Raw genomic sequence first — 9,868 nt, 5'->3', positions numbered from 1 at the left:
TTTTTTTTTTTTTTTTTTTTTTTTTTGGTGCTCTTGTAGCTTTCAGAAAGAAAAAGACAGAAAATCCTCTTTGGAAAAGTGTATGAGTTCTTATATTTATGGCAGGGATAAATACTTGTTAGGTTATCACACAAAGTAGCAAGATATCCTAGGGAAACCAGAGTTCAAAGAAACTTCTCACTCTGCCCATTCAAAGGAATCCTACTATGTTATTTTGTAAAGAACATCCTCATGACTTGGCATGTTTCCACATAGACTCAGGAAAAAATCTGCAAGCCATGTGTCCCTGTTTATCCAAGATGACAAGAATGGCTTTCCCATTTATTTCTGTCTCTAGTTCTTAAATCCTTTGCTTGGCTTTTTTAGTTCAGGCAACTAATATAGGGAAATGCTTAACACAGTAAGCTTCCCAAACTAGAGTATTCTGGTGGTGACCTTTATTTTTATGCTGATTGATTTTTATGTGTATAATTTCAAAAAGCTGGAATGCTCTTGATGAATCCATATTCCTAAACAAATTAAAATTGGCATTCCCATAAGAGGTCTTTATTAGTGAAATTCTGCTTGTCACAGAAATAACTGATGTTCATAATGATGACTTAGGGCTTTCAAAGATTCCCAAGTGTTATCTGAATCATCAAAAAATTAAATTATGTTCAAGAGAGATGCACCTAACTGCACACTATTAAATAAACTTTTAATATTTTATCTCTCTTTACCATAGACTTATACTTACTTACATTTTAAATATAATTTACTAGGGAATTTCCTTCCATGATCATCCCATATAACAGCAAGTGTATTGAATTGAATTTAGGCTATTTGACATAGTCTAGGTGGTAAAGAGGAATTAGTACTTCCTAAAAACCTACTAATTTGGAAGCCTGGTGTTTTAAAAATTCATATTAAAATTTAAAATAGTTTTAGATTTATAGAATAGTTACGAATATAGTACACAGAGTTACCATATGCCCTAAATCCAGGTTCCCCTATTATTTACATTTTATTTTACTATGGGTCATTGGTCACAGTTAATGAAACAATATTGAGACATTATTATTAATAGCATCCATGGTTTACATTGGGGTTCATCTGTTGTACAGTTCTATGGGTTTTGGTTAAGTGTATGATATAAAGCACTCGTGATTATAGAATCATTCAAAATACTTTCATTGTTGTAAATCTCCCTTGTATGCTCCCTTTGCTTGGTATTCTATAAACTTCCTAGATCTGTAAGTTGTTTCTGTAATTACTTTCTAAAGTTCTCATCCATTATTACTTCAAATATTTCTCCTGCTCAGTTTCTCTGTCTTCTCCTTCTGGTAATTCCAATTACGTGTGTGCTATGCCGTTTGGTAATGTCCACATTTCTTAGATGCTCTGTTCTGCTTTTATTTTTATTTTTTATCTTTACATTCCAATCTGGGAAATGTCTTTTGACCTATTTTCAAGCTGAATGATTCTTTCCTAGGCTGTGTCCAGTCTACTGAAGAGCCCATCAAAGGCATTCTTCATTTTTGTTATAGTGCTTTTTATTTCTAGCATTACCTAGTGATTCTTTGGGTTGTCACCTCTCTGCTTTTATTACTCACCTATTCTTACATATTACTTGCTTTTTTTTAATTAATGCTTTTACCAGATAAATCATAATTCTCTAAAATTCCTGTGTAATAATTCCAACATCTGGATCATATGTAACTTTGGTTCTAATGATTACTTTGTCTTTTTCTTCTTCCTCTTCCTCTTCCTCCTCTTCTTTCTCTTCCTCTTCTTCCCTCCCTCCCTCCTTCCCCTCCCCACTTCTTCTTTTCCTTCCTCTTCTTTTTCTTTCCACTTGATATATCTTGCAATTTTGTGTGAAAAGCCAAACATACTGTACTGGGTAATAGGAATTGAGGTAAACAGATTTTCAATGTGAGGATTTAGTTAATCTGCCTAGGTGTTAGGCTGTGTTTAATATATTCTGCAGCCATAGGTGCCAATGGTTTCAAAGTCCTCTTGTATTCATTCATCATTCATTCATTTGTCTTCCTTCCTGACTTTCAGTTTCTGTAAGTATTCCTTCTCAAGAGATATTCCATGCCATGCATCTTTTCAGCTAAAATCCACTGTTGCTTTACTGGAGACTTCGTGGCATGGTGCTAAAGTATGGGGTAGAAGGAACTTTCTTACAGTCCTGCAATTAAATCAATCTTTTGATGGGTCTCTATTTTGGTACTGTGACTTCACAAAGGTTCCTTCAGCAATATAGCCTTTTTCCTTCTTCTTCCTACTTCCTTCCCTGGCTGCAGTACTGCCAAACTCCTTCTATGAAGCCCTCGCCCTTGTTGAAAATGTATTTTTCCCTCTATAAGGTGAACCAGGAAGTCTGGAAGGAATCAGCGTGAAAGGAATTACCTTTTCTTAGCCAACATAAGAGGCTCTGGAAAAATCCTTTCTGCTAGACAATAGGACTTTGCTATGGAAAAAACTCTGGATATATTTACAATAATTACTCTTGTTTTCCCTCTGACAGAGCTACTTGGGGATATATCTTGTTTTCTCAGATCATCACCCTGCAACCTAATGGGGTTCATGGAGGTAAAGTCTGTGAATGTGTGGTGGCTTCCCTGTCTGCAGCCACCAGAAAATTCTCACTCACAGATTAGTCTACAATTCATAAAAATTCATATTTCAGTGTTCCTATCCACTTATGGCCTCAGTGGGTTCTGTTTTGGGTAAGAAAATCTCAGCCGTGTCTCTCTGGATGTGCCTGTCTCTCCAGATTTTGAAATGAAACTTTTGTCCAGCAGCCTCAGTTGTCCGATGGGTATAAGAAAAGTCACTGATTTTCAGTGTATCCAACTTTTTCTTGCTGTAAAGACTTGGAGTGATGACTTTCAAGCTCTTTACATGTTGGAACTAAAGCTAGACAACAGTATTTAAACAATATATTATTTCATTTAAACTTCACATCTGTACTAAGACATAGGGAACTAATTTTTTAAAATTTTATTTTAATTCAGTATAGTTAACATACAGTATATAGGGGAAGTAATTTGACAGATACTATCTGTAAGACAGAAAAGGAGTCAGGAGTAAATTCAAATCATCTAAATCTAAAACCTTCTGTCATCCCATTACCACATGCTGCTTTTGCACATTTCACGTACGACTCCTTACGATTCACAATAACGGCGATAGGAACATGAAGCACTGATGTGCATTCAGAAGGCAGTAACTTAAGTGGGCATCTCAGATCTGTAATTATTTTCAAGAAGAAAAATAATTTGATCCAGTAACTACTATTCAAGGAAAGGTCAAATCATTTTCTACCATACTTAGTGATGGATATTATAGCTCAATAGCTCTCACATGGCAAGTTTGTAATGTGGTCATTGACCTTGTATACTGGCACCTGCAATATAAAGGAGTAAATTTACTCTATAACTGAAAACTCGCAAACATTGCAGTAGGTCAACACCATATATCGCACATCCATTCAAAGGCCAATAAAAGCAAATGCTATGCCACTTGAGGGCTTGGAAAGGAGAGCAAAATAGCTATCAAAATGAAATACTGATTCTTCAGGTAATTTTACAAATATTCCATTAGGTACCATATACACAAAACCATACACTACAATTATTATTTATAATCACCAATCTTAAGGATTTTTGTCTATATTATTAATAAATCTCACAAAACATGCAAAACCAAAGATTTTCTAATACTCTTTGCAAATAAGGAAAGCAGAGAGATTAGTAATGTGCCTGAGTCATAAATTTTAAGTATCAGAGCCCCCTAAATTGATCCCAGACTCACTATTAGCAAAATCCATCTTCCTTCTACCAAACTAAGCTGGGAAGAAATTGATTGTCATGTGTCTTATGTAGGAGGACTGCACAAGCAGAGTTTACAGAGAGGAAAGCCTGGATAATCCTGATAAAGTGATGATCTACAAATTTTCTAACTCGTTTCACTGTCACTCTTCAGCTAGACTTTCTCTGAAGATCGTGTAGACAATGACAAGAGTCAGCTCCTGACTTTGGTGAGAATAAATGCACAGGTAGCCTGCAACAAAGAAGAGTTTGCCACCCTGGGAATGCCAGAGAGTATTCAGGAAAGCCCTGGAAGTGTACTTCTGTCATTTGTCTGACTGAATATTTTATTTTCTCATGCACATGTGGTCTTGCAGAACCAAGTGTGGTCCTTAGTCACTTTGGGAAATTATTTTTATTCACACAATAAACCAGGATCTCTTTTTGTTCAGTTCTTTGTATGTTCAATGCTGAGTCAATACTGGTTTCAAATGTCCAATTACACATACTTTGGTTTATAATAAGCTGTTCTCCCATATAAATCATAATCAACTGATCATGTAGGACAATAGTATAAAAAGTCATACTGGTCCTACATATGTGTATGATTCCCTTACTTTATTTTTATTTTTTTAATTTTTTTACATTTATTTACTATTGAGAGACAGAGCATGAACGGCATCGGGGCAGAGAGAGAAGGAGACACAGAATCTGAAGCAGGCTCCAGGCTCTGAGCAAGCTGTCAGCACAGAGCCCGATGCGGGCCCGAACCTGCGAACCACGAGATCATGACCTAAGCCAAGATTGGTTGCTCAACCGACCAGGTGCCCCAATGATTCCCTTACTTTACATCCAACTTTAAATAAATACTTTGTTATTGTTGTTTTTACTATAATTATTATTTATATTTCAGTTAATATTTTTATTTAAAATTATTTATTATTTATCGAGTAATACTAATTATTATGATTACATAATCTCCACTAAGTTGTGAAATTTCTAGCCCGCTGTACACACTTAAAGAGGGCTCAAAAGAGGATTCAAAGCAGGAATATTTGTGAGTAGAGAGAACTGGTGTCTGCCTGCACTCCCTCGTGTTTAATGTCATTGTCATCAGGAAGTTACCCACCTAAAAACACGTGTCTTACAAGCCTCGTTCAGTATGGGTTTTCTAACATTAGAGGTTTGGTACTTTGGTTCATTAAGAATTTATAGTCTGAAGATTTAAGAATACTTTTGTATTCAGTGAGCTCTTAATATGTTAAAGTATTTCAATTAGTGCAAAGGAGTGGACATTATAATGAACACATAGCTAAAATATGAAAATGAATGTATTACAGGTAGCATGTGGTTTATATCTTTTTGATCTGTTTTTTTTTTTTTTAAATCACTTGGATATTGCGATGATATCATTTCAGGTTTAGGAGACATTAACAAATGTAGTTTCTAAATTCACTTTACCTCTTAGAGGGTTGCCTTGTAAATTGGAAAAGGATACTAAAAATAAAGTCATGACATAGATATGATCTAAGGGCCATTTATCCATAAAGAAAAGTAAAATAATTCTATTTGGGAAGACTAGAGCTAAGTGATTTCTGAAGGAAATTAGATTTCAGCTGGGTTTTGATGAGAAGATAGTGGAAGCATAGTAAATGGTATGTATAAGCGGAGTGGAATGCATGGGCTTCAGTTTAATCCTTTCCCACTTGGGTGCATCACTTTACTTTTCTAAAGCTTAATTTTCTATTTCTATAAAGGGAGAATTCAGGTAAACTAGTACCAAAAATAGGTGCATGGTTGCTACCCCTGTCCCTTTTGTCTCCCTGACAGATAGCACTAATTAAGTATACCACTCTTTACAGATAAGCATAGATAAAGCCTCAAAATCCTTTCAAAAATAGGAAGCGGATATACATGATCTTATGGAATCTACAAGAAATGCTAGAAATAGCAAGCAAATTTAGCAAAGCTGCAGGATATAAAAATCAATATACAAAAATCAATTGTATTTCCATATTCTAGCAATGAAATACTGGAATGTGAAATGAGAGAGACAGAAGGCTACCTCAGAACAACCCTGCATGCTCTACATCCTAGCCTGTGCTTAGTATGGCCAGCTTTTAGTTTAACCATTTACAAATATGTAGCTATATCTCATTGCAAATTTAACTTGTATTTCCCTAGTGAGTAACGATGTTTAGCATTTTATGTGCCCATCCACATAGCTTGTTTGATGAAGTGTCTGTTGTGACCTCTTGCCCATTTTTATTACGTCTTTATATTATTGAGTTTTGAGAATTCTTTGTATATTCTGGATACAAGTTTTTTTTTTATCATATATATGATTTGCAAATAATTTCTTCTACGATGTGGCTTACATTTACATTTTCTTAAGACTGGTTTTGAAATCAGAAGTTATTATATTTCAGAGTCAAATTATCAAATTTAATATATTTTATAGATGATGCTTTTGATGTCAAGACAATTTTGCCTAACCCAGTATCACAAATGTTCTCCCATCTTTTCTTCTAGAAGAATTCATTTTAGGTTTACGATTTGTTTTTTTGCTAACTTTTGCATGTGGTGTTAGGTATAGAATGCCAGGGCTTTTTTGCACATGAATGTCCACATTTTCCAGTACAATTTGTTGAAAACACTATCTTTTCCCACAGAATGAATGACCTTTGAAACTTCACCAAAACACAATTGACCGTATATTTATGGGTCTGTTTCTGAATTCTATCCTGTTCTACTGACCAAAGTAACTTTTTAAAAATATTTTTTTTAAGTTTATTTATTTATTTTGAGAGAGACAGAGACAGCATGAGTGGGGGAAGGGAAGAGAGAGAGGGAGAAAGGGAATCCCAAGCAGGTTCTGCACTGCCAGCACAGAACCTAATGCGGGGCTCACACTCAACGACATGGCCAGATCATGACCTGCGCTGAAACCAAGAGTTGGATGCTTAACTCACTGAGCCACCCAGGTGCCCCACACTGATCAAAGTATCTTAATGCCAGTGGCATACTACCTTGATTACTCTAACTTCTTTACACACATCCTAATCAGTGCTCAACTGAATAGCTGAGAAAGACCCTGTAGAGATCTCAGGAATTTTCTTCCTCTGGCACTGTGTTCTTGCCACTTGGCTTCCACATACTCTTAATTCCATCTTCTTAGCTCACTGAGAACCATGGACTCTGTTTAAGGTCCCACTCTCTGCACTGTGACCTGTAAACTACGTCCAGGCATTGAGCTATGGAAATTTTCCCTCACTTGTTTCCTATATCTCTGGGATTACTGTCCTTTGTTGCCTGATGTCTCATAACTTGAGAGACAACTCTCCATTTTTTTTTTTTTTTTTTTTAGTTTTTAGGTTGTTTCAAGGAGGAGGGTAAATCTAGTCCCTATTACTCCATGTTGGCCAAAAATGGTAGTTTTTCACATTATTTATCATTTCTATATTAAATGGCTGCCTAACATGAAGATTCTTAGTGAAAGAAAGTAGAGACTTGAATAAACTAGGGGAAGAAAGAAACTTCCAGAGAGGGAAGATGCTGAGCTAGAAATAAGCTTCTGCATTTAGAATGCTGGTGTTTCTGAAACATAGTCAATGAGGGGGAGATTAGTAATGGATAATTTTACAGAAGTGAGAAACAGATAGGTGATTTGGACACTCTAAGAACTTTGGATGGTTTTCTCTGATCATCTTGCCATATTATGGTTCTGATCAGAGGAATGATCTGATTGTACATACATTTTTAAAAGATCATCTTAAGTGTTGTTTAAGGAACTAACTCTAGGAGGCAGGAGAAGGAATAAGCAAGAGATTCAGAAAATACAATAATCCAAGGGAGAGAAGACAGTGGATTTGATTAGTGTGTTAGCAGTGGAAGCAGTAAGCAATAGTCAGATTCATAACATATTTTACAGATTAAAAGTATAAGATTTTTTATGGTTTGGAAGGTAGGAATGAGGAAAATAGATAAAGCAAAGCCACTCCTGGGTTTTGAGCTATAGCAACAGTGCCATTTATTCAACTTAATTTTAGAGGGGAAGCCACTTTCACGGCAGAGTAAATAAGGAGTTTAATTTTGGACTTGCTCGATTTAAATGACTATTAGACACACAGGTGAAAATTTAGGTAGCCTGTTAGATAGAAAGAATAGTCTTCCTCAAATTAATGTTATATTATAGCAATGGAACCTTATCTCATTCAACAAGCCGTTTCTGATGGCCTCCTCTCTCTATTATTCATCTTATATTCTTAGGAGTTGACACTGAGATTTAGTCTCCTGAAGCAAGACACGCCATAATCCTCCACCATATTTCTTTTTGTTATTCATTATGTAGTCCTCAGTACTTTCAGCTTGTAAGACAAGTCCTATATTACCTCCTTGAAAAAAGAAGCTTTTTGAAGGAATGATATAGTTAGCATTATTCTTGTCAGATAATAAAACTGTACAATCACTTCCACCACAGCCTCAGTGTCTGAAATGGGGCTTTGTTATAAGAAAGAAAACTTGATTTCCTTAAGGAAATCCACTGGAATTGCAGAAACAGAGAAATAACCAGCATCTCTTCACTGTACAAGATTTTACCATGTTACTTGGTCCTTATTCTAATGCAACTCTGAAACTGCATATAAATTGCATTTATCTTGACAAAACTGAGCAACTCAAGGGTGAATTTCTTCTTTCTTACCTATTTCTCCTATACTAAATACTTAATACATTGGAAATAAGAGCTTAGTAATTTAAGGATATAAAAGAAAATTCTGGAAAATAGTAAGAAGAAAGAATTTGTTACTGCCCAGCACTGATGACATGTTTGATAGTCAAACATTAATAATAGCAATAATAATAATTACATTTTACATTGTGGTATTTTGTGCATTTCTATCACATTTACACCAGTCATCATATTCTATCATTCCAGAACAGATGGTCTCATTTAGTGGATACTCTCACCTTAAATTTTCTTAAATAAGTTTCCCTGAAATTTTATTAATAATAAAAATGTCCTAAAATAGCAATGACTACTGTAGACCACTTGATGCATTTAAACTGAGGAAAAAATGAAATGATCACTCAAAGTAGTGCAACTTTAAGGTCCTGAAGCAGAATGTAGACCAGATATGATAATTCCAGGCTAGATCTAAATAAGTTGTTAAGGAGTTAAAGATGCTTGTCATAAGATGAATTAGTTTGACATGATTTAGTGATGTGATGCAGGCATCCAGATGGCTCATGAAAATATTTTCTTTATTTATGTGTCCAGCATCATGTAGCATAGAGTTAGTATGTTATCTGAAGTGTCAGCCCTCCTAACTTGGACATTATTTTTCCTGCTTATATTCCTCCACATCTGTACCCACTAATCACCATCATTCTTAATCTCATGGTTTCTAACTCAATGCTTGAATAGAGAGTATGGATACCTTTTTCCCATTGTGTATTCAAGGTGGGTGATGTTGGTAGACTAATTATTAAATTGCTTTGCCTATTGGTATCAAAAGGAGCTTGTGTCTGTATTAGTCTGACTAAAGACCTTTCTATTGTTGTACAGTTGAATTCAGGATACTTTGTTTTGTCTAAATGAGTAGGACTTTACATAAAAAGCACAGAGTTAAGATCAAGGAAAAGGAACTTTAATACTGATTCTCATTCTCCGTAGATTTAATGATTTGAAAGGTGTGAATCTCTCACCCAAAAGAAAATAAAGGATTTACAGCTTCTCACATTCTAGGATATTAATATGGGTTTACATGATGCTGCTAAGAAAGGGACATTTTTCAGGAAGTAAGTGCCCATGGACAAGGTGGATTTATGCAGTTCTCTCACCTTGACTCTAACTACCTTTGGAAAATACCATGACATTATTTTGTGTCTACCATGATTTTTGATGACCATACTATTTATCTACCTTTAGTTCTAGGCTGGGCTTTTTCCTTCTTTAATGTGTTCCGTCTTGCTGTGAGTACAGAGTTATGCTACTCTGGCTCAGAGAAAAACTGTAAAACATGGCATCCAATGGCCAATGTGATTAACTTCCAACACCCATTATATCC

This window comes from Crocuta crocuta, unplaced genomic scaffold, assembly GCF_008692635.1.
Source record: "Crocuta crocuta isolate KB4526 unplaced genomic scaffold, BGI_CrCroc_1.0 scaffold371, whole genome shotgun sequence".
Lineage (NCBI taxonomy): Eukaryota > Metazoa > Chordata > Mammalia > Carnivora > Hyaenidae > Crocuta > Crocuta crocuta.
Note: the sequence above shows the minus strand (reverse complement) of the source record.